The 25,227-nt window shown below is 38.5% G+C and overlaps 1 protein-coding gene across 6 annotated transcripts in view; it reads left to right on the forward strand.

Annotated features, from left to right (window-relative positions):
* Positions 1 to 9,230: 9,230 nt before the first annotated feature.
* LOC6047768 (protein distal antenna) overlaps positions 9,231 to 25,227 on the forward strand; it is a 38,591-nt gene continuing 22,594 nt past the window's right edge. Inside the window, exons 1-2 of one of the 6 annotated variants that reach the window (XM_038261035.1) lie at positions 9,231 to 9,713; positions 9,785 to 10,385. The gene's annotated coding sequence lies outside the window, so the exon portion shown is untranslated. Of the gene's footprint in view, positions 10,386 to 25,227 lie in introns of all 6 variants that reach the window. The other 5 variants (XM_038261040.1, XM_038261045.1, XM_038261052.1 and 2 more) reach the window with 5 other exon arrangements.

Consider the following 25,227-nt stretch of genomic DNA (forward strand, 5'->3'; position numbering starts at 1 on the left):
CGGAACAGGTCGCGACCTGTTTGTTATCTTCTCTCGAGTGCTAAGCTGAGGGAAAGAAGACAACAAAACAAAAACAACAATAGCTCAGCTCAGCTGGTAAAAGTTGAGCAGTAGGTAAACAGTTTGTGACTTAATTGTGTGAGTGTGAGTGTGGAGTGTGGGGACGTGCAACGGAGAAAGCATCTCTCCCTCTGTCTCTACTGCAAAAATGTGTGACTCATGGTGTTCGTTCAGGGACGTTGCTCTGTAGGTATTATTCGCGCGCGCGTTCGCTCTCTCCGCCGTTGGTGTTTTGCAGTTGTGTTTGTACGTGGGGGTGAGTGAGTGAGTGACAGTGGAATTTGTGTGCAGATGTGCAGCGATTGAGGAGGATGCGATTTTGGTGGTAGTGTAAGTCACTTGTGGCGAGGAGATCCTTTTTTGGTACAGTTCTGGAGCCAGGGTGACGAAGATTAGCGAAAATAAGCCGAAATATTGTGCGTTGTTTGTTTTCAGCACTGAACGTTATTACACTCTCAAAATGTTTGGAGGTTTTGTTTTCTTAACTTAACAAAAGGCAAAAAAATGCAGCTTGTTTTTTTTACTTTCATTTTAATTGTTAAAACATAAGCAGTCAAATCCTCGAGACTCACAGGGATTTGATACTGAGCTAAATGATTTAAAGTCATTCAGAAACATTAGATAAGTTACATTCTTTACAAAGAAAACAATATATGGCCATACTAAAGTGCGATTGTATATGGGTCATCCCAGGTCAACTGAGTACACTTTTGGACTCGACCTTCACCGATTTGTACCAAACTTGGAGGGAACGTTCATCTATTGATAGTTAACAGAAATCCCAAGTTTGGTGCTGATTTTAATACTTAAAACGTTAAAATATAATATTAGTGGGCATTTAAGGGTTAAAATTTTATTTTTATCGATAAAATTTAATAAATTAAAATTCAATTTTGACCAATTGTTTTATTTTATCAACATCGTGTTTCCCAGACAATTTTACATAATAATTAATGTAGACCTTAAACTAAAGTGAACTATAGTGAGACACAGCGATTTTACTGAAAAAAGATTTCGATTTTCAAATTCACTCTCAAACCAATTGGAACTTTCTTTACGAGTTGTTGCATCAAATAACAATCGGTACATGTATTTAAAAAAAAAAAATTCACTATACATGTTGTAAACGATGCTGTTTTTTCATCGGCTTTCTATCCAAATTTTCATTTTCATAAAGCATGCCCTTCAATGTTACCAAACACAAACTGAATAAAAGATCGTTTTAATTTATAGTTTTTTTTATTGAAATTGTAAGTAAAAGTATTTTTTTTAGGATATTCTACACTTTAAATTTACTTTATTCCTATTTCAAAAAATCCCTCATTTCAAATATATCAGGCGCTTGATTATTTAAAAAAAATATTTCCAATGCTAATTTTATTTCTATATTTTCCACCAACATTAACAAATTTGGCTAGTACCTATTTTATTTAAAGTTTTTTTTTGCCACCACAGCTTGGTGAACAAGAGGTGATTCGATGTCGATGTATGACACTTGTTGGAGATTTAGTGTTTCAAATATCGAATGAACTAATTTTTTATGACCGAGCCACGTAGTCCAGTGGTAACGCTTCCGTCTCGTAAGCGGTAGATCGGGGTTCAAATCCCGGCTCGGACCAACACAACTGGTGATCTTTTCCCTTCTGGAATCGATTGCTTAGTAAAGGGAAGGTAGTGTATCGTCACAAACTGGACCTTATCACGACACCTTAGGGAGGCGACCTATGGAATGTTAACATTAACCTTAACATGTTTACATTAAGTTGAGAATGAAACTGCCACTGAATCCGCTTTGTAAATGCCGGCCCCGATACTCTTCAAGGGTGTTCCCCTCAGGAACTGGGAAAGATTTACTATTTACTTTTACTAATTTTTTATGGTAATGTGAGTTGGTAGCATTATTCTCTCAATTTTGGCGTTGAGCCCTCAATAAATTATGAGGGAACGATTCTCTCGACTCGAAATTTTGGGTATAATGATTACAAAAAAAAAACTTTACTAGTGTAAAATTCAACCCCTAAAGTACTGCCTTCAAGGTCATTTAAAACAAAATTCGAATATTTTTACGATCAACTTGTTGCAGGATTGGTTCCGTATCCGTAATCAATTATGACAATTAACAAAATTAAACAAATTTCGGGACCACAGATCAGGAAAAGGCATACAACCTTAGAATTTACTTTTCGTCCATTAATTGTAGAGGTGGGCAAAATAAGAGCGAGCCGCTCATAGAGTCGGTTCACAAAAAAGAGCGAACGAACCATGGCTCACAAAAAAAGAGCCGCGGTTCTTTTTGAAACTTTGGTCTTTTTAAAGATCCGTTCCAAGATGTAATCATTTTTAAACTTTTGTCTATTTTAAAATTTCTAAATATCATTAATTTAATTTCAATCCATCCATTGAGGATTGAAAACGTGATTTAATATTTCAACGCTTATAAATATTGTCAAATTTGTCAGAACTATGTACCGAAGCATAAATTTGAATCATTCAAAATGCTTCACTTGGAAAATTTTTCCCAAAAACTACAAAATAACCATATCCTAACTCCTCTTGTCCGATTTAACTTTGGCATTTATATACTTTTTGATTTGATAAGAATGTAGAAAAGAGTTCCCAGTACATTTTTTCATGATAAAAATTGATTAATTTTAGCAGAAATAAGCACAATTTTGTAAAATTAAAAGCATGTTCTCCAGAACTCTAGATTTAAGTTTAGGTGCTTTTCCCATCCAATTATTAGAACGTTTAGATCTATAATTAAAAACGAATCTTCTCGTTGTTGGCGTTTTTTTTAAAATAATGTCTAATAAATTCTAATAAAAAACATCAAAAATCACAAATTTTTTTAAAAAGAGCGAAAGAAACGTTCAGAAGAGCGGCTCATTTTAAAGAGCGAGCGAAAATGAGCGGCTCCTAAAAACGAGCGGTTTTGCCCACCTTTAATTAATTGGCTTGAAATTTGAATTTATTCATATTTTTTTCATGTTGGCCCTCTCCCTTACCTTCTATTGCAGCCAATTGTTTACAATTAATATTAATTATTTTTTAAATATTTTTTACACCAAACATTTCACAAGAAAAATTGTTTGACAGTTATTTTTCAGTTAGTATTGTAAAAAAGCCGATTTAATAACACCAAAAAGTGAAATATTTTACACAATTTTATTCCGAGCAGCAGAACACTGCCTCCAAATTGCCTGTTCCATTATTGTGGGATGTTATTGTGCCTCCCATAATTGTGGAACACCTGAATTTAACTGATATTTTCACAAAAATGTTATTAGACCATTTATGAAACACAACTAAGATTGAGTTTCGTTGGTTTCAGTGCGTGAAGTCATTATTTTGTAAAAAAATATGTACTCGTGGAGAGAACCAAAGTTTGTTTACATCCGTAAGAAAAAAGTGTTCCAAATTTGTGGATTTCAAGGGTCGACGTTTTTCTTCAATAACTTCATAAAAGTTAAAATTTTCAGTTGTTCGATACAGCATTCGAAAGATCTTAAGAAAAGCTTTCAAATTAAGGTAAAAGTCATTAAGTTCAATTATCGTTTTTTAATGATTTTTTTGAACATTGGCCGATCTGTAAACTATTCCGAATATGAGGGATTACTGTATAAACCAGGCCTGCCCAACGTCCGGCCCGCGGGCCGGATCCGGCCCGTAAAGCCATTTCATCCGGCCCGCGACGGCTTTTCAAAATAGTTTTATGACCGGCCCTTAAGGCTGTACATGAAATATTAAATAAATAAATTGATTGTCTGAATTAAAAAAAAGTAAGTTTGCGATCAAATTTTATCATATTATAACAACATTCTTCATGTTTGAATTTAATTCTTATAATTTCAATATTGATATTTTTAAACTGTTAAATGGTGCAAGAAAACAAAATTATCCATTTCATAAAAATGTGAAATTTATGAAAAAGAACTAGGATTGTTGTCTAAAAATGTACAAAATGACTCTTAATTTAAATTTCTTTCAGTTTTAAGTGTGTTTACTTCACATTGAAGTTTTTTTCTTTTTTATTTTTTTTTAATAAATAATCAAACAAAAACTAATGTATTTTTCCAGAAAACATTTTTTGTGATGAAGTTTTTTTAAAAAAAAAGTTAAAAAGGGCAAATTATTCGTACTGATCGCTGCAAATAGTTTAAAAACATTAAAAAATGTTAAAAACAAAGTCAATAATAGGGGGCAAAAATATATTTTGCCATAAAATTTGAATTTCGAAGAATAACGATTTGAAAATGATTTAATAGCTATATATTTTTTACACTTTTAAATTTGTGTTTAAAATCATTTTTAAGGGTACACAGCAACCAAGGAAGTTGTTGTCTTCTTATTCCATAATTGTTGAACTTACAGATCCAATCCTGAAATAACTTGATTATAAAAATTGACAAATTTTGTTGTAAATATTTTTGGAAAAAGTAGCTTGGGGGATGAATGAAAACTTAAATTGATAGTTCTTGTAGTGTTGAAGATACTAAAATGTCTGTAACAAAAATCTGTGTGCAAAAGCTCTGGTTGATGTGCACCGGTAATTTTTTTTCCAAAATATTTGAATAAAGGTGTACAACAAGGTTTTTTTGTAAAAGATATTCGAATAAAATTTCGTTTGAATAAATTTTATCATGTCTCATTGATTTTTTATATTGTAGTGTTGAGGAAATTACACAAGAAAATGCAATGACCATTGAAATTTAAACGTTCTTTTCAAATTATATCGAGGAATTTGATTGCCATCGCCAAAAACAATAACTATACAATTTTAAACAAACAAAAATTGAAATATGCCAGATAAACACATTTTTGAAAGTTATCTTTGTGTTTTATACTTAAAATCAAGATATACTTTTTTACTTTTTTCAACTTTTATCAAATATTATTTCCGGCCCGCCACTGCTTCAGAAAAATCAAAAACTTAACTAGGATAAAGTCCTCAATCTGCCAAACATACGAGAATTTCCTCTACTCAAGCTTCAAATATTAATTCGAGCTTTGTACAGTTAATCCTTGATTAAGATTAGTAAATGTTTCTGTTTTATTAATGATTTTTTAAACGAAAAATACTTGAAATATATGATCTAAAGCAGGCCTGCCCAACCGTTTGGCTCAATTTTCACATTTTTGATCGTCAAATTACACTGGAGCTCTTCAATTAGAGCAGTTTTATTGCTTTTTTCTACAATGTATTTCTTATGGAGCGAACTGTCAAAAACTGCTCGACTGCGGGTTAACCTGTCTCATTTTGAGGTCATGTCGAGGAATTTCTGGTGCTCTCTTCTTAAACGATAGATTGAACAATGTTTTCTTAGACAAGAAAAAAATAATAAAATACTTTCTCGTTACCCCTCTTCGATTTACTGAAAAAAAGTCACTTTTTTGAACATATTTTTTTTTAAATCGCTTGGAATCAATACAAAAACTGTTCCGATTAGGTGTGTATTATCTTCAAACGATTGTTTTTGTTCATAGAATTAAGATGCACTATCAATATTGGACCAAAATTTAAGTTTTTGGACTCTCCCAGGCGGATTTATGTCGAAAAAATCGAATTTTTCGAAACTTTTTTCAGAAATGCTCATTTAATTTTGGGTAGCCTTTTTTTCCCAGTAAAACCAATACATGCAGCTTGTAGGAAATTTCATGGCATTTTTTTTCCTTCTGTGAAAATGCAATTTCGACACCCCTGAGCCAAGATATTTGAGTTTTAGTGAGAAAAAAGTGCCAATTTAAAAAAAAAAATCAGTTTGTTCGATACAAACGAATTTCAGAATTCAGAAGCAATGCCTACTAATTACACGACGTTGCAAGCATATGTCTTAAAGGTCAGGATATGCTTTCTTATGGTAATTTTGGCCGCTGAATCCGAAACTGAAATCAAATTTTGTGTAAACAGTGATGTTTTGGAGCTACATCCTTTTGGAATATTATTTGCGTGTTTAAATCGCTGCAATTCATACTTTTTCAGTTTTCGTTCCACTTTGATTGATATTTTATTCACAGAACTCTTTACGTTTAATATTTGTTTGCGTTCTGATCATGTTTAGCAATTTCGGAAATCGCATATTTTTATTTGGCGGGGTTAATATGGATTTTGAAAAAGAATACCAGAGAAAATTTTAGGAAAAGTGCCTGCTTTTGGATAAATTTGTTAGGAAAATTGCACACGGTGTGTTTTCTGGGCAATCTTTAGGTGAAAAAATAGTCATCACTACTTTCAAAAGTGTCTTATAGGAAATTTTCTCAGCTTTCCAATGCTTCTAAGAGCGAAATGTTTCATCGGGAAATTTATGAGATATCTCTTTTTTAAGTTTTTCCTTTTAAAATCCTTGATCATTTATTGGAAACTTTTTAATAACAGTTCAGGAAACTGGTCAAATGATGTGTTTCATGTGTATTTTACTGACCAAAATGTACAAAATAAGACAAGAAACAACTTTGTAGAAGGTTGCAAACCGCTAAACATTTTGAAAATTAAGTTTTAACCGAATTTTTGAATATGTGGAATTTATTCAACTAATAAAATAATAAAACCGTGTTGAAATATTATTTTTCAAAGAACAAATAGATTATTACATAATTGTTGTCTACAAATAACACCAGTCTGCTCTGATTCAGCTTGGAATTAGCTGATACAACCGAAATTTCTACAGGTTTGAGATTGATAGGGTATTACAAGATTTTTATGAATAAATATCATATTTCCTTAATCAAACACTAACTAGCTGCATGGATACAAAACATGTTTTATACTCGAAATTATAATGCAAATTACTGTTGCTAGCTTTAGGAGGAATACTTTTCATCAGTATGAAATTATTGTTTCAGTTTTTTTTTGTATTAAATAATCAAGGAATTAGCAATATTTTAGAAGTTTATAAGACTCTTATCTTCCATCTCATCTTTAAAAAATATATATGTCTTAATTTTGGTTCAAATAGTTTGGAAAGAAAGTTTCTGTTAGATTTTTTATGTTAAAATACTGTTTAATTTTTGTTCAAACAAAAATAAATGTTTGTGACGGTGTTTTCACAATTCTAAATTGGAAGTCTCGAGTTTTATTGCTACTTTTAAGTGCATTTTCTACAGATAACATTTTATAAAATTTTATCTTTATTTTATACTCATGAAAATATTACTTTTGAAGCTTGCTACAGTAATATGTAGTACATTTTCGATTTCAAATCATATTTGTATTTTTGTTCCTGGTTAATGTTTGCTTAAGAAAATATCAAATTTATTCATTAAAATTCAATAATACCATTAACAATCCCAAACCTGCCAAAGTTTCGGTTGAACAAGCTAAATCAGAGTAGACACGTGATATGTGTACACAAAAATATGTAGTTATCAATAATTCTTGTAAAAAAATACATTTTTACACTGTTTTATGATTTTAATTTTTGAATAAATTCCATATATTCAAAAAATTAGACAAAACATAATTTTCAAAATGTTTAGCGGTTTGCAACCTTCTACAAAGTTGTTTCTTGTCTTACTCATCAAAATGTGCAAACATTTTGATTAGTAAATGACTCATGAAACACATCATTTGATAAGTTTTCTGAACTGTTAGTATAAAGTTTCCAACAATAATAAAGGAATTTAAAACCAAAAAACATAAAATAGAGATATCTCAGAAATTTCCCGATGAAACATTTCGCTTTTAGAAGCATCGGAAAGCTGAGAAAATTTCCTATAAGACACATTTGAAAGTGGCGATGACTATTTTTTCCTGATAAGGTTGTTATAGAAAACACGCCGTGTGCATTAAAATTAGTTCTAGAAGACATTTCTGAACATTTTTCATAAAAATATATGAAATATATATAAAAATATGTAACAACCATCAAAAAAATGCTTCAGAATTTTAAGTTTTCCCTGTTTATTAACCAATCTTTAATTCTAGTAAGGGACCATTCATAATCCACGTGGACACTTTGGGAGGGACGAGGCGGGTGGGGGTTCAGCGATTGTCCACGCTCCATATCAAAATGATTTGTTTTGTAATTGGGGAAATTGGGTGAGGAGGGGGGTCTGAGATTTTAAAAAAGTGTTTACGTGATTTATGGATAGTCCCTAAGCTTAGGATTTCCAAAAAGTGTCCACGTGGTTTGTGGATGGTCCCAAAACAAAAAATGTAATTCATAGCTCGTTTTCATAGCGACATTTCCAGATAAATCACACCGAGTTCTTGTTGTTGTTGCATTTGTTGTGGTCGGTTGCTAGTTTGTCCCTTTGGAGAGGTAAAGAAGCGAAGGTCGCCAGCAAAACAAACGATTTACGCTACCAGCAAGCACATCACCATCGTCTTTGCCTGCGCTTCTTGTCGCTATTTGTCCCTCTGTTCTACTCCATCGCGCCGTGTTATTTTAACGAATTTGTGTGTGTGTGTTTTTTTGGGTTGGTGCACCTTTCTCTTCTTATCAATATTGGTGTTCAATAGTTTCGAAGAAGTTTTTGCAGGCGAATTTTTTTGAAGCAATTTACAAATTTATTGTGAAGTCAATTTTAATTACTCTAAGTAACAACCACGCTTCGCACTTGTTGCTACCAACCAATTTACCTAGCTATTTCCCGTTAAAACATGCCCTCTACCTGATTCCCCAAACCACACTAGCCCACATTTCCAATCAAGCAAATTTTTCCCCCAAAAAACTCCTCCGCCCTACGCTCCGCGACGACCACCAACACATCGCGCCAGCCTTCCACTCCCCGCTCCCCCGTCCCAATCCCGCACTTGGTCAAGCAAAAAGCAAAAAAAAAAAACACACAACTCAAAATCGCAGGCGGACAACCCCGACGGAACGAAGAAGCCCGCGCGCGCGAATCGTCCACGAAGAAGTCGGTTGTCGTCGCAGCAGGCGGGGTGGTGTGAGTGTTTTGGTGTGTGTCCACCGGAGGTAGAGTGGTGGGACGGTGCGTGCGTGTGTCTGCCTGCCGGTTGTTTACACGTGTGTATGTGTGAAGTCGACTCGGGCACGTCCCGAAGACACGAAGCTCTGGCGAGAGCGAGGGTTCGCTCTCGCGCGCGCTCGTTTATGTGTTTGCGAGAGAGAGAGAGAGAGTAAGGTAGTGTTGGTGCTTCCGCGGAGTACCGCGCGCGCGGAGAGTGCCCGAAAGGACTCTCGCGGCGTCGCCTACTGTTCGGGTGCTCGGCTGTTCAGAGCGAAAGGAGCACGCGGTGCCTTCGGTCGTGAGTCGCGCCAGCTAAAACGCATTTTTTTTTCTTCTGTTCATTCGTTTGGTCTCGCTGTTCGTGCGTGCGAGTGAGTGAGTGTGTTTGTACGTGTCCAGCGCGGCGGCAGCAGCGGCTTAATTTAAATTTCCAACCTTAGTTGTGTTCGAGAAACGTGACGCGAAGGATGCTCTCCGAGGACCAGCGAGAAAGCAAGCAAGAATCGGTTGGTCAGTGGCAAGTGTTGTGAGCCAAGTCGGAAAGATTAGCGAGTTGTTAGGCGGCGAACAAAAGAACGACGTCAAAACCGCTAACGCTCAAACAATAGGCCGACTCGGCTTAGATCGGGCGCGCGCGCGTTTGTCGTGAACATCCAAGTAGCCGGTGCGATCTTCGCGATCTATTGTTCTCTCGGATTAGCCGCTGATCGCGTTCGTGCTCGCCACTTGGCGAAAAGTGACAGGTGTGAGGGCACGGAAAAAAAATCAAGGGGTTACAAACTCCGAGAAAGTGACACAAAAAATAATTTAAAAGTCTCCAAAGGATTATCCCCTCGGTCAGAGTCTGCAGTGTCGGTGCCAAACAAACAAGATATCGCGCTCCTTAAGGGCCATCGGCCGCGGAGGACGTGAGGTTTCGGCGGAAATTTCGCCGCAAGGACGCAAAGAAGAAGGAAAAATTAGTGGTTGGAAACTCTGGCGCACTGAAAAAAAAAAATTAACACAAGATTTTTGCACGAATCCTCGTGGCGCGAACCGGTCACAGGTTCTCCACCAAAAAGTGTGTGTTTTTTTCTGCTGTATGTGTCCCCCCCTCAAAAGTGTGTGTTAAGTAAATTGGTGCTCCCTACACGTGCTACCCTGTAGAAAAACATAAAAAAAAACCAGCAAATTTTTGACCAGCTCAAGGCGCCTAGGCCGCCCCGCAAGTCCAACCGGCACGACGGCCGCAGCAGTGGCACCCCCGGCCGCAATCCTGCAGCACCAGCCCGCGACGACGACGTCCGCCACGTCGCCACTTGTCCCGCATCACCCCCACTCCCACAACATCCTGCAGCCCCACCACCACCACCATCAGCAGCCACCGCCGCCGCCGCCCCCGCGTGCCGCTGCAGCAGGCTGGGATTGTAATTTATGTAAGTGAAAGAAATGTTTTTCTTTTTTTTTTCGTTATCCTTGTGCGAAGTGTTTTTTTTTTCTTGGAGGATGAGGAAAGGGACGGGGAAGTGTTTTTGTTGTTGCGTTAGTTTGAGCGCCTAAGTTTTAGGCAGAACTTGGTGGCTCTTTGGGGAGTGACACTGAGTTAAAAGTGCGTTGCGTGGAGTGTGACTTCTTCAAATTTCTTGAAACTTTACGGGCTTAATTGTTCGCAAAATTTCGGCAAATTTAGGCCTTTTACCGATTGAATTCAAGTTCGTGTTAAGTTCCACATATTGATGTGTTTAAACAAACGGAATTCACCGGAAAAACCAACATGCGTCAAACCACAAACAGTTGCAATTCCTGCAACACTGTGAGAAATCATAATCTTATTTTCAAGTGTTTGTGTACACAGAAATAAATGATGGTAATATTTACCAGGAAGTGGCGGCTAGGTTTATTCAAAACACAACGCTGAAGCATTTTTTTTATCAGTGAAGTAATCTCACATATTCAACCAGGTTTGCAAGTTTTGAAACGAAAAAATACTTTTCGATTCAGGTGTCAAGTGCAGTTCTATTATTTTTGGGGATGAAAAGTTTACCGGTTCCAATAATTTTTACAGTGTTGATCCCTTTCGATATTATTTTTAAACTATACAAAAAAAAGTTTTATACGTTCTATTACGAGACAGTGGAAACAAATATAAAATTAAAAATGACCATATTTCTATCTAAAAATTTTAAAATCTGCGTAGAAAAAATAACAAAGACAAAAATTTTAACATTTGCAGCGTTATAAAAACATAATATTTTCTTTGTTTTTGTCAAAGATTTTGTCAGTTGTGATTAATTTTCTCCGTTAAATTTTGGAAAAGCTAAATATTTGATATTGAGATATTATTAACTAGAAGAGTATTTTTTTCTTCTAAAAAAATCAATAAAATCACATTTCTATCAACTTACTGCCTAGAATAATCAAACAATCAGACCCAAAAGTTTGTTTTCCTAAAAGATTACATCTGTTAGAAATGTGGTTTCAAAAGCTTAGTTTTACTTTCACCCAAATTGTCAATCTTCAAATAAATTTGGAAGATTTTCCAACTGTTTCCCACCCAGAATATTCTCCGTAAATACGGTCCATGAAAATTTTGAAAATCAGATTTTTTTTATATTTTTGAGTACAGCATTGCAAAAAGGTACGAATGCTTGTTTATCCGCGTTCAAATGCAAAATTATTAACATTTGCATGCCTGCACGGAGGAAAAAGAGTTCCCAAAATCGTGACAAGCGTTCATGACAATCGGAACCATGAACAATGTGTTCGATTTTGACACTCATTTTTCTCCGTGTAGTTTTCAAAATTGAAAGCAAAAACATCCTAAAATGCTCTAGACGTTTTTAATAGTTGTGCCTGCTGTCAAATGTTTGTCAATTCGTGCACCTTATGTTGGCATATCAGCACTTTTCCGAATGACTTACTTGAAAAAACAATTTTTTTTCGAAATCGAAGTATAATCATCAAACATTTATGTTTTTGCAACAAAAAAAGTAGTTTTCTGTAGCACTATTTAATTTCTTTGTCTTCACCAGATTTTGTCTTCAAAAGTTCAATTGCATAGCATTTCTCATTTCAAGAATACATCAATTGCCTCAATTTTCTCTAGAGGATTTGTGAGGCAACATTTGTTACAGGAATTGCGATAATTTTTCACCTTTACATTTGTAGTGGAAGAAGCTTTTCTCGTCACTAATATTTTAATTTTATTTTTTTTTTCTGACGCTATTTTCCAGCAATTAAAAAAATATTGGTTTTATTTCTCAATTGATGATTAAATTAAATTTTAAATTGGATTTTTTAAGCAGTATTTTCTTTGTTGTGAATGCATTTATTTTTAATTGAATCCTTATCAAGTTGAGGAAAATATCAAGAATCTATACAGTTGTTTAAGGTGAAGCCGTCTGTAATATCCAACAAAAAGTGACCATCACTCTAAACCGCTCTGCGTTTTTGTCAATTTTACGAAACTCTTCATCAAAATGAATCAGCATATGGCTGTTGTGGCCTTCTTGAAGCCAGTTAAGGGATTTTTGTGCTGCATGAAATCTGTATCAAAATTAATATATTTTTGTGAAGCAATCATTGATCTCCTGGTTGTCAATTGGGTCCTAAAATGAAGCTTAGATTGCTGATATTATTGTTTATAGCGATAAAGCTTATTTTTCTGAGTACAATGACCCTTTGTACGATCACAAAGAGTTTAAAATGGATTTTTAAATCAACTTGGAAGAATTAACCTTGCGGTCCTTCTTGACAGAAAAGTTCCTACTTGACAGCTCGTTCCAAGGGGACCATAGTTGATCCATCGAAAAAATGTTGTCTTGTCAATATTGTTTTTTTGCATTAAAATGAAAAAAGTGGTCAGAAATGGTTTTTGATCGTGTTTTTACCGTTGTACATAAAAAATTACATAGGGCTTTAGTACACAATTCTTGATAAATGATGATTTTCATAACTTTACAAGGAATAGGATTTTTTTTTAAGAAAAAGTATATTCTAAACAACGTGCAGACGGAACGCAAAATTTGGTCAATTATAGAAGTCGTCACCTTAAAATGTGAAGATGGTTTTCCCACAAAATGCACAAAATATCTTGAATTTTGTCAAAACAAAAAAGACACTTCAATCTGAAAGAATGTTTCTTGAAAATAATATATCTTAACAAGCATTTCATGACGAACTTTAATATGATTCTATTCTTATAAGGGACTTCGAATAACCATATGCTTGGTTCTATATCATTAAATTTAGAAACCTTTCTTAAAAATTGCTTTGAAGATAAATATCGTGTTTCGTACTTTTTTCATATCTGAGCGAAATGAAACAAATAGGAAAACAAAAATCGTAATTCGGTTATCCAAAGTTTTTGATTATTCATAGTGAAATTTTAGCCGGAACTTCAGAGAACCTTTTATTGGATTCTTTGGCTCCTAAATTTAAGGATATAAAATGTTAACCCTCAAAATATTCCGAGTATTCGCTCGGTGTTCAAGAACTTGATAAGTCACAGATCTCTATGGATTTTTTTTTTGAAAACCTTACCAACTTATGCAGTTTATAATCCAAATTTGTCCTCAACGCTCACAGCCATCGGCACTCCGAGGTCCCACTTTATCCCCGGTTGTAAACCGATGCACAGAACCAATTCTGCAATTCCTGGAAGTACACGAACCTTCCGATTCCTACTTTCCCAAACCTCCCCCGTACTGCCGAGCTCATGACGCATCCCTCGAACCCCCATGTTTACGACCCTGCCAGGGCTTCTTTTTCCATCGCCCACCATAAATCTTCCCCCGTAGCAAACGCGCATCCCCCGAAGGTCACCGGACTTTTTCCTTCTCCGCGGTAGGACATTTTGTGCACTTTGCCAAACAAGCCCAAAAAAAAAAGAAATGGCTGCCAATCCGGGCCCGATCCACATGCGTTTTCGTTTAAACAAATTCTCGGGACCGTTGAACTCCTCCACCTCCTCTACCTGGTCCCCACGCGAAGGGTAATCCCTTTCGTCGCCCGCAGGATTAAGTACCTGGACTTTGCAGGATCACCCCCGTCGTCGTCGTCTTCTTCATCTCGGTTTTTTCTACGCGCTACAAAATGGCAAAATCCTGTGTCGAGAATGTGTGTGTGTGCGTTGACCCTCTGCAAGGGCTGACAAGACTAGAGGACATATGCCCGATTCGTGAGAGGAGGTAGCGACGTCCGGACGGATTTGGACAAAAACAAAAGACGCAGTGCCGATATTGAGCCCCTCGTCGTCGTCCTGCAGCCAGGTATGGCGAAAAAAGCGTTACAAGCTGGGAACGCACAGCGTTTTTGCACTTTTCTGTCGTGGAGGACTGTACCGATTCGGTGGTTCGAGGCGCTACCTGTACTTTTCGATTTTTCTGCAAAATTTGAATGATGTTGGATTATTTTTTCCGGTAATTCACTCTTTAACCTTCCCTTGGTATTAAAAAAAAATCACACATAAGGTATTGGGGTCCTTTTCGACCCCAAACTTTAAAAAAGCGTCAAAAATCCAGTTTTTGACCGATTCCGGTTCTTTTGGTCACAAATGAGAGCTTAGAACGTCCCATTTCCGAAACCGACCTGGAAAACCGGATTTGGTCACTGTGGCCACCGGGAATCGGCTACAACCGAAAAAGGACCTTTTTGAGACCCCAACTTTGACGACCTGTATCTCCGGCAAATTTCAACCAATCAGGATGCTCCGGGTTGCATTCGATAGGTATTTACCTGTACTTTGACCACAAATATTAATATCAGGGCCAGGTGACCTACCGGTTCCGGAAACCCGGAACATCCGAAAAGTTCATGTTTTACTGTTTTTCACATATATGTGATACCAATACTCTCATGATAGTTGAAATTGATCCATAAAACTTATTAAAAACACAATACACGTTTGCAAGAACCACTCTGGAGTGTTAGTGGCCACTTCCGGGTAACCTGGAACCGGCTCCCGGGTATCCGATAAACGGCCAACTTGACTTTTTTGGTGAAAACCCATCATGTTGCACAACAAACTCCATGAAATTGAAAGATATGTCCATTTTTGGCAATGCCGTTGTTCACTAAGCCATCCTGGCCAATCTGGAACCGGTTACCGCTGGCCCCTTGGGGACATTTCCAGAATATGAGAGAAACCCTATCATCCGACATATCAAACTTCATGGAATTGAAAGATATATCAATCTAAAGTCATGCCATTATTCGCTGACCCATTCTGGCCAATCTGGAGCCGGTTACCGGTGGCCCCTTGGGGACATTTCCAGAATATGAGAGAAACCCTATCATCCGACATATCAAACTTCATGGAATTCAAAGATATGTCAATCTACGGTCATGCCATTGTTCGCTGACCCATTCTGGCCAATCTGGAGCCGGTTACCGGTGGCCATTGGGGACATTTCCGGAATATGAGAGAAACCCTATCATCCGACATATCAAATTTCATGAAATTGAAAGATATGTCAATCTACGGTCATGCCATTGTTCGCAGACCCATTCTGGCCAATCTGGAGCCGGTTACCGGTGGCCCCTTGGGGACATTTCCAGAATATGAGAGAAACCCTATCATCCGACATATCAAACTTCATGGAATTGAAAGATATGTCAATCTACGGTCATGCCATTGTTCGCTGACCCATTCTGGCCAATCTGGAGCCGGTTACCGGTGGCCCCTTGGGGACATTTCCGGAATATGAGAGAAACCCTATCATCCGACATATCAAATTTCATGAAATTGAAAGATATGTCAATCTACGGTCATGCCATTGTTCGCAGACCTATTCTGGCCAATCTGGAGCCGGTTACCGGTGGCCCCTTGGGGACATTTCCGGAATATGAGAGAAACCCTATCATCCGACATACCAAACTTCATAAAATTGAAAGATATGTCAATCTACGGTCATGTCATTGTTCGCTGACCCATTTTGGCCAATCTGGAACCGGGTACCGGTGGGCCCTTGTGGACACTTCTGGAATATGAGAAAAATCCTATCATCCGACATATCAAACTCCATGAAATTGAAAGATATGTCAATCTACGGTCATGCCGTTGCTCGCTGATCTATTCTGGCCAATCTGGAACCGGTTACTGGTGGCCCCTTGGAGACACTTCCGGAATATGAGAGAAACCCTATCATCCGACATATCAAACATTATGAAATTGAAAGTTATGTCAAGTTACGATCATGCCGTTGTTCGCTGACCCATTCTGGCCATCATGGAACCGGTTACCGGTGGCCCCTCAGGGACACTCTCGGAATATGAGAGAAACCCCATCATCCGACATATCAAACTTCATGAAATGGAAAAATGTGTCAATCTTGATAAGTCGGATGATAGGATTTCTCTTATATTCCGGAAGTGTCCCCAAGGGGCCACCGGTAACCGGCTCCAGATTGGCCAGAATGGGTCTGCGAACAATGGCATGACCGTAGATTGACATATCTTTCAATTTCATGAAGTTTGATATGTCGGATGATAGGGTTTCTCTCATATTCCAGAAGTGTCTCCAAGGGGCCACCGGTAACCGGCTCCAGATTGGCCATAATGGGTCAGCGAACAACGGCATGACCGTAACTTGACATATCTTTCAATTTCATGAAGTTTGATATGTCGGATGATAGGATTTTTCTCATATTCCAGAAGTGTCCACAAGGGGCCACCGGTACCCGGTTCCAGATTGGCCAAAATGGGTCAGCGAACAATGACATGACCGTAGATTGACATATCTTTCAATTCCATGAAGTTTGATATGTCGGATGATAGGGTTTCTCTCATATTCTGGAAATGTCCCCAAGGGGCCACCGGTAACCGGCTCCAGATTGGCCAGAATGGGTCTGCGAACAATGGCATGACCGTAGATTGACATATTTTTCATTTTCATGAAGTTTGATATGTCGGATGATAGGGTTTCTCTCATATTCCAGAAGTGTCTCCAATGGGCCACCGGCAACCGGTTCCAAATTGGCCAGAATGGATCAGCGAGCAACGGCATAACCGTAGAATGGCATATCTTTCAATTTCATGAAGTTTGATATGTCGAATGATAGGGTTTCTCTCATATTCCGGAAATGTCCCCAAGGGGCCACCGGTAACCGGCTCCAGATTGGCCAGAATGGCTCAGCGAACAATGGCATGACCGTAGATTTACATATCTTTGAATTCCATGAAGTTTGATATGTCGGATGATAGGGTTTCTCTCATATTCCGGAAATGTCCCCAAGGGGCCACCGGTAACCGGCTCCAGATTGGTCAGAATGGGTCAGCGAACAATGGCATGACCGTAGATTGACATATCTTTCAATTCCATGAAGTTTGATATGTCGGATGATAGGGTTTCTCTCATATTCCGGAAGTGTCCCCAAGGGGCCACCGGTAACCGGTTCCAGATTGGCCAGGATGGCTCAGTGAGCAACAGCATTACCAAAGATGGACATACCTTTCAATTTCATGGAGTTTGATGTGCAACATGATAGGTTTTCACCAAAAAAGTCAAGTTGGCCGTTCATCGGGTACCCGGGAACCGGTTCCAGGTTACCCGGAAGTGGCCACTAACACTCCAGAGTGGTTCTGGCAATCGTGTATTGTGTTTTAAGTAAGTTTTATGGATCAATTTCAACTATCATGAGAGTATTGGTATCACATATATGTGAAAAACAGTAAAACATGAACTTTTCGGATGTTCCGGATTTCCGGAACCGGTAGGTCACCTGGCCCAGATATTAATATTTGTGGTCAAAGTACAGGTAAATACCTATCGAATGCAACCCGGAGCATCCTGATTGGTTGAAATTTGCCGGAGATACAGGTCGTCAAAGTTGGGGTCTCAAAAAGGTCCTTTTTCGGTTGTAGCCGATTCCCGGTGGCCACAGTGACCAAATCCGGTTTTCCAGGTCGGTTTCGGAAAGGGGACGTTCTAAGCTCTCATTTGTGACCAAAAGAACCGGAATCGGTCAAAAACTGGATTTTTGACGCTTTTTTAAAGTTTGGGGTCGAAAAGGACCCCAATACCTTTAAAGTAACTTTTTTTATGGACGCTCCCCTAGGGTTCGTCCAAGGTTTGTTTGTTTTGTGAAATGTGTATATATACTATAAATTTAATGTCAGAAAATTTCAAGGCTTTTGCATGTATATAGCAAAAGTTATGGCAAATTTAATTTTCAAAAAGGCCGAAAAGGACCCCAATACCGTAGGAAGGTTAAAACTCCTGATGGTTGACTTGGTAGTGAAATTCACACTGAACAGCAATCTATATCTACTGCAACAGCCAGAGTCATACTGAAGTTCGTCATGATGTGCATTCCTTGCATCAGACGAGTTGTTTAAAATTCATAGCGAATACCAGTATTGGATCCTCCATGAGTAACTAAATGCCCTCAGATATCGTCGCCGTCATGCTAACTTGTCGCACGTGCATTTTGGGCCAAATTGAGTTAAGAACGCCGTTTTGTGCAGCTCAAAATGCCCCATCTTTTGACCTTCAGCGATCCCCAAAATTCGACTTCAATCCTGAGATCGGAATCCACAAAAAACTCCGTGCATTTTTGTCACTTTCCATATGAAAGTAGTTTCAATCTTGTCCCACCCTGAAAATTGATGTAAATGCGACAACTGGCCAAAGGGATTTCAGGTCAGAACGCGTTTGACGCACGCTCAAGTTAGACTACCGTAAACGTTTGTAATTATAACTCGGGACTCCAGCAACCATCTTCCGCCAAACTTCAACGTGTTTGTTATTGTTTACATTGCTTTCGTTTTTGTTTATTCAAGGTTAGAGCGTCCAATTTCCCGTCCCGAGAAAAAAATCCCGGGAATTCCCGGGATTTTTCGGAAAAAAATATTTCCCGTTTCCCGGAAAATTTGTAAATTTCCCGGGAATTCCCGAAATACAAGCGGAAGTATACATTTTCCTACCTTTTTGGCATCAATTTTTTGAAATGATACAAAAAATAATTATGAGAGAATTTAATTCATTTCAACCTTCATATTCATATTGAACTAATAAGCTTTTCTGTAAATTTTATGTCTAAGTTTAATTCAGATAATTTTTATTTGTTTAGGCCGATACAAATATTTAAAAAAGTTTTTGTCCCTTGGCCCTGGCCGTGGTCAAGGGGGGGGGGGGCAAAAAAATAAAAAAATATAAAAATTTAAATAACAAGCCATAGTCTTCACATTCAAATGAAAAAAGTGTTTTAAAATGCATTTTACACTAGTACAGTTGTTTTGCAATCATTAGTTTTCAAAAAATCAAAGATCTGACAAAAACAAAAATTGTATCGAAAAAAAAGATTTTGCATCGAAAATTTTCAAAAAATCTTAGGATTTTTTAATAAACCCAAACATGCTAAAAATGATTTTAAACGCAGGAGAATGTATTTTAACCCTCTACAACCCAACCCCGCCTCTAGACGGGCTTCGATTTAAAAAATCGCCAAAAATCCATTTTCAACCAATTTTCGATCTTCAAAAAGCATTGGAAAGAAGAACTTTTAAAATTTTGGAAAATTTTTAGGGTTGGAAGTTTGACTTGTTTTATGTGACTTTGCCAATGTTTTTAAAAATGTGATTTTTTAGGGATCAACTTTGGCTGTGTTTTTTACTAACATTTCCTATATTTTTAGTAAAAAGAAGTATGCAGTAATTTTTCTAGTGCCCTAGACTATGCCTTTACGCATTTATTTACAATTTAAATGAAAATGGTTCCATTTTATAGCAAAAAATTGAAAAAGTTACTGTAAAACCATGGAAAAATTAGATAGGCAAAATGTAATGATGGGAGGTGGTAGAGAAGGCCAAATACTACCTAAAACAAACATAAACTAAACAAGATAAATGCAAATTAAAATACTAAAAATGAAACAAGAAAAACATAAAACAAGAGAAGTAAAGTTTTTCGTAGAACAAAAGTTTCTCAAAATGACCTCCTGAACAAAAAGATTATAAAAATCTTCGAAAAAAAAATTTGGGCAGTAGAGGGTTAATTTGATTTCAGCTGGTTGCACTTGAATTTTCATTGAAATTTTGAAGTTTATTGCAAAAATATTTTTTTTGCCCCCTGATTTTTTGGGCCAATTTTGAAGGGGGTGACAAAAACTTTTATAAATATTTGTACCAGCCTTATTATTAAGAAATATTGTTTGTTTATATGTTTGGTAACAAAAATTACGCTATAATGGATTGAATATAAACTATTTTATTTTCGACAACCTATTTTAACGATTTTTTTTTGTTATATCATTCATATCATATATATTCACCTCTTCCGGCCAGTATTAAAATTTAGATTTGTTTGACATTTTTGTTTATTGGTTGAAAATTGAATTGATTTAATTAAATTATTCAAAAAGAGTTGTTCGATAAGAATTTGTTTAAAAGTATTCGAGAAATTACTGTTTGTTATAAATTTATAAAGCAAGTGAGCTACCAAGGGCATTCGAGGGTTAAATATAAATAAAATATCGTTTAATTTCAACCACTTTTACACTATGAAAATTATTTTAATCTCATTATACCATAACTGAAACCATGAAAAATGATTAAAAACAATTTCGTATCATATGAAATTTACCCAAAGAATGCAACCACATTTAAAAAAAAAATGCTCCAAATATTTTAAAATTTTGAATTGTGATTTCATGAAATAGTGTATCAAGTTGAAAAGCGCTAGAAATTACATTTTAAAGGCAAATTCAATCATAATCTATTTTTCACAAGTTGATCATACTTGTTCTGGAATAAGTTATTTGCCATAAAAAAAAAACAAAATTTTTGAATGATTTTTAACTTTGAACTTTATGGTCACTGAGGCAAATTTAAAAACAATTTTATTGTTGTGGAGCATAGATTTTCACTGTTCAAACACTATGAATAAAAAAATTCTACTCAACAAAAAATACTAAAAATATATTTTTTTATTTGGTACGATTTGAGAGACAGCATGAAAATTCAGAAAATCTATATACTTTCTCAAAGTTGCATGATTTTTGTACAAGCAGTCAAGCCATTGAATGATCCTCAGACTCATTTTGACCATTGAAGTTGACGTTCTATACAATTCTGTTGCAAAATATCAATCAGAAACAGGATCAGTATAAATTTCGTTAAATTTCAAATTTCCCGGGAGTTCCCGGGATTTCCCGGGAAATTTGTTGAAAATTTCCCGTTTCCCGGGAATTTTGTAACCCCGGGAAATTGGACGCTCTATTCAAGGTCAAACATTAAAACGCGTTTTTTTCGGAACGCCGAAATGGCGGGTGCGACAAGATAGCACGACGACGTCGATATGCTGATAATTTTCAGGTATCGATTCCATATGCAACTTGAGTTCATCGCGATGTGCTGATACTCTCGTTTAGCATGAACTTTGTCGAATAGAAAACTTGTGAGTTTTAGTTAATGAACCGCACTATAAAATTCACACTGAATTTTAGTATTGACTTCATGAGTCGCGTTTTTGATGCTTACTGGCGGTTAGAAGTGTTTCCGATGATCTCCAAACCCTGCTTCATTCACAATGAGTTGCAGTATTACCTTCAAGGAATGCAGGTCGTATTCATGACGAACGCTAGTATGGACCATTCGTTTCCTCGTAATGGCTCATCTTGAAGCGATCTTTCCCGCTGCTTTTCAAATCCACTCGATCACAACTCGGTAGACGTCCCATTTTCTGAACTCGTCATCGATCGCTAGACCCATCAAGGCTAGCACGCACCACGTCTCTAATAACCAAAAATTAGGAAATTATGGCTCAAATTCCCTGCGATGCAGGCCAGACGTTCGAGAAAACGGACACGCCGCGCTCGAACCCCTGCAACAAAATTCAACCGTGGCAGCAAAAAATGACCCCTTTGCTGCAGTTCTTCGCCGCGCACCCTCCACCTCCTCCGGTGGTAACGGTTCTTTTGCCAAAATTCAACCCCTGAGGGGATATCGCGCTAATTTTTTTTTCGCCCTGCTCTGCAGCACTACCTTCTCGGAGTTCCTTTTGTGTAGCGTTAGTCGGTGGACGAATTAAAAAAAAAGACGAGAGAGCGAAAAAAAACGCGAACCCTTATGTCGCGACGGAATTAAAATCAATAGCCCGTCCTTTAGGCGGGCCAAGACTTGGTGGAGGTCAGCTGCTTCGCGTCAGGATCTTCAGGATAACACGACAGTCTCGCATTTCTGGACAGGTTGGCGCGGCCTGGCAGTTAATTATAATTCATTAGGGTTTTTGTTTTTTCGGGGAGGGGGTTGCGTGTTAGGACCTGGAGATTGATGGGACTGTGGCGGTCTGGATATCCCGAGGTTCTGCGCGTCCTCATTAGGAATGCAAATTGGTTGGCGAATTCCCGGAGATCTAGCGGGATCTCTCCGGTTCGGTGCATTCCCGTCCAAAAACCTGGAAACTCGCGTCTCGAGAGTCCTCCAGCGCTGCCTGTGTACGAACATGGCGTACGTGTCCTTTTCGGGGTTCGTCGGATCGATTTTCCTTCCCTCCCTCGGTCAGCGGAGAATAACGCTGCCTCAAGTGCGGGCGCGGACGTGCTCAGGTGTCCAGGACCAACGGGGGAAATTCTTAAGAGCTGTGTTACGAACTCCCCCCGACCAACGAAAAAAAAAGGCGCGATTTTCGTCCTTCGTGACACACACACACACACACGTGTGCGGCGGGGACGGGGCGGGGTTGACCCCGCGGGGAACCTCGGGTCCGGTTTCTGACGCGGATTCTGTCAGCCGTGCCAAACCGAGCGAGATTAAATAACTCATGAGTGCTGCTGAAGTTCTGCTTCTTCTTCGTTGTCGTCCCTTTTTTTTTGTGCACACCTCGAAATCACCCTCATCTTTCAGGACGACGGCTGCTGCAGAAAAACCCACATCCTTGCGCGCACACACATACTCAGCCACACACACACACACACGCTCGACCATTTACTTCAATTTGTGTGAATTTTTCCTTCACTTTCGGGGCCACTTTTTGCTAGCTTTCTTCCCTCGAACGCGTGTCCTTTTTCTTGGCTTCCAGGACGGTCAAGACGTAACGAGGGTGGGGGGGGGAGGGTCAGAGGCGGCTGTGTCGTGTCCAGTTGGTGTCCGTTTCGTCGGCGGGGTTTCTTTGTCCGGGGCCAACCCACTCCTGTACGCCGGGCAAACTATGTGGAAGATCCGCGGCATCGTGACAAGGCACTATATAACGGTGCCCACATATAGGAACACCTCCCTCTGAGGAAGGGGGGGGAGGGTCTGTCCGGATGATGGTCCACAAACACGCGCGATTTTCAGGACTAGCGGATTTCTTTGGCGATGGGCACGTGTTTTCGTACCTTGGTTCAAGGTGTCCAGAGAGAAGAAATTCATGATGAACTGTAGTTGCATCAATTTGTATGGACGTCACGCCAAAAGGTTTGTACCTCGATGATCTAGCTCGTCGCGGCAGCGCATCAACATTGCACTTCATGACGAACTTCAGTTTGGAGTTTCTTAAACAATGTCACTACTCAGTGATTCTGCATCTTTTAGACAATTTCAGCTGTTGAAAATGGAAGATTCTAATTGGACTTCAGATCATGATGAACTGCGCTATTTTCCCCCAAAGTTAGCATTCAATAGCCTTCGAATATTCTAAAGCATTTCAGTCAAGTATTTCCACTGTTTTTGCAACGCAGCGTTAACATTCATGACGAACTTCAGTACGCTCTATTTTTTCTACCAAAATTTCGATATTACTTCGTAAATGCCACTCTACAACTCTAGCGTACATGCAACGAAGTGACGAATCACCTCAGTTCCAACATCTGAGCAGTTCCTCCAATAGCTGTGAACTACCGCACGGTAACCTTCGCGATATCGCTACCTCCAACGAACTCGACGATATCGAACCGCTTCGCTTTGAAATTCCTAGGAGGACGCCGAAGCCCCGTTACTTTATGTCAGCAGTCGCCAACAACTGGACGACCTTCGGCCCGCCCTCCTTTATTTCGGGGGTCTCTAACGCCGCACCAACAAAAAAAAGAACCTAACGGACTCTCTTCGGTCCACCGATTCCCGGAAACGCTAACCTGTGCCGCAAAATTGGGGCCCCCAACCGAAAGAAGGAGAAACAAAAAATTAGCAACCCCTCGCGGTTTCTACCACATCTTGGCCGCGCCGCTTCCTTCCAGGAACTCCACGTCCGCGCGGGCACACACTCACAAACACCTTTCCCCGGTGCCATCACTTATGCACGCGCAGCAGCGTCCTGCCGTGGTCGTCCTCCCTTGAGCGAATTCTTCGTTGGTTGTGTGTTTTTTTTTTTCCGCGTTCATTTTGGCAGTGCCGAGTTGAGGGTGAGAGGACCCCCTCGTATTTCCACATGCTGCTGCGCGACCAAGTCGTCATCATCATCAGCTAGCGCAGGCAGCATCGAGGGTCGTAGTCAACCGTACGAGACCTGCCCGTCCCGACCTCCCCGCTTCGGCCCTAATCAACGCAGGCAGACTCGAGAAGGTTGTTTTTCGGAGCGTAATTTGAAGGACTGGCGATTTTTTGTTGTTTGTGGTATTGTGCTCAACGTCCGCTTCGGTGGTGTCCTCTGGCCGTTTTCTTGGAAGAAGTGACTCACACTTAGCCCGGGCGGATGGACGCAGCGAAAACAAAAAAACGGGTCGCGAAGACCGCGCGAACTCGCGAAGGACAGTGGTCGGTTGAGATTCGGCGAAGATATTGTAGGATTGAATTAGGGGGAAATTTGCGACCGAATGCTTGTTTTCGCTTGGTTGTGGGACCGAATTTGAAGACTTTTTCGTTAGCTGACGAGGAAGAAACGATCGGAAAAAATCAAAAAGAAGCTATTCACGCTGAATTGTAGTTAATCAATTCATCATGAACTTTAGTAGTATCTATTGGAGTTTGTCTTTCAGAGCTCTAGATTCGTCTAAAACAAGCGCTTCTGATGTATTGATCAAAACAAATCATCGTAATGCATGATGAACTCCAGTATACCACTTCATTGTGTTTCATAAAAACTATACTACAGTTCGTCGTGAATTGTTTAAAAAGGTCGAAAATTAGGTCCTAACTTAGAAAAAGTGAAACAATCCTAAAACGATTTTTTTTTACTTATTTCAAGCTAATTGAGGTGTTCTGAACCATTGTTCTAGACATCTGCCTTGAACACTAGTATGCAAAATACTTTCAAGTCCTTGTAAGCTTAAAGAAAAAATATTCATCCTCACAGCTGGTTCCAACAGATCTGAGAAACGTATTCAAAAACATTGCAGATCATGTGCTACAGTTCACCATGAATTA

Source organism: Culex quinquefasciatus, chromosome 1, assembly GCF_015732765.1.
Source record: "Culex quinquefasciatus strain JHB chromosome 1, VPISU_Cqui_1.0_pri_paternal, whole genome shotgun sequence".
Taxonomy (NCBI): Eukaryota; Metazoa; Arthropoda; class Insecta; order Diptera; family Culicidae; genus Culex; species Culex quinquefasciatus.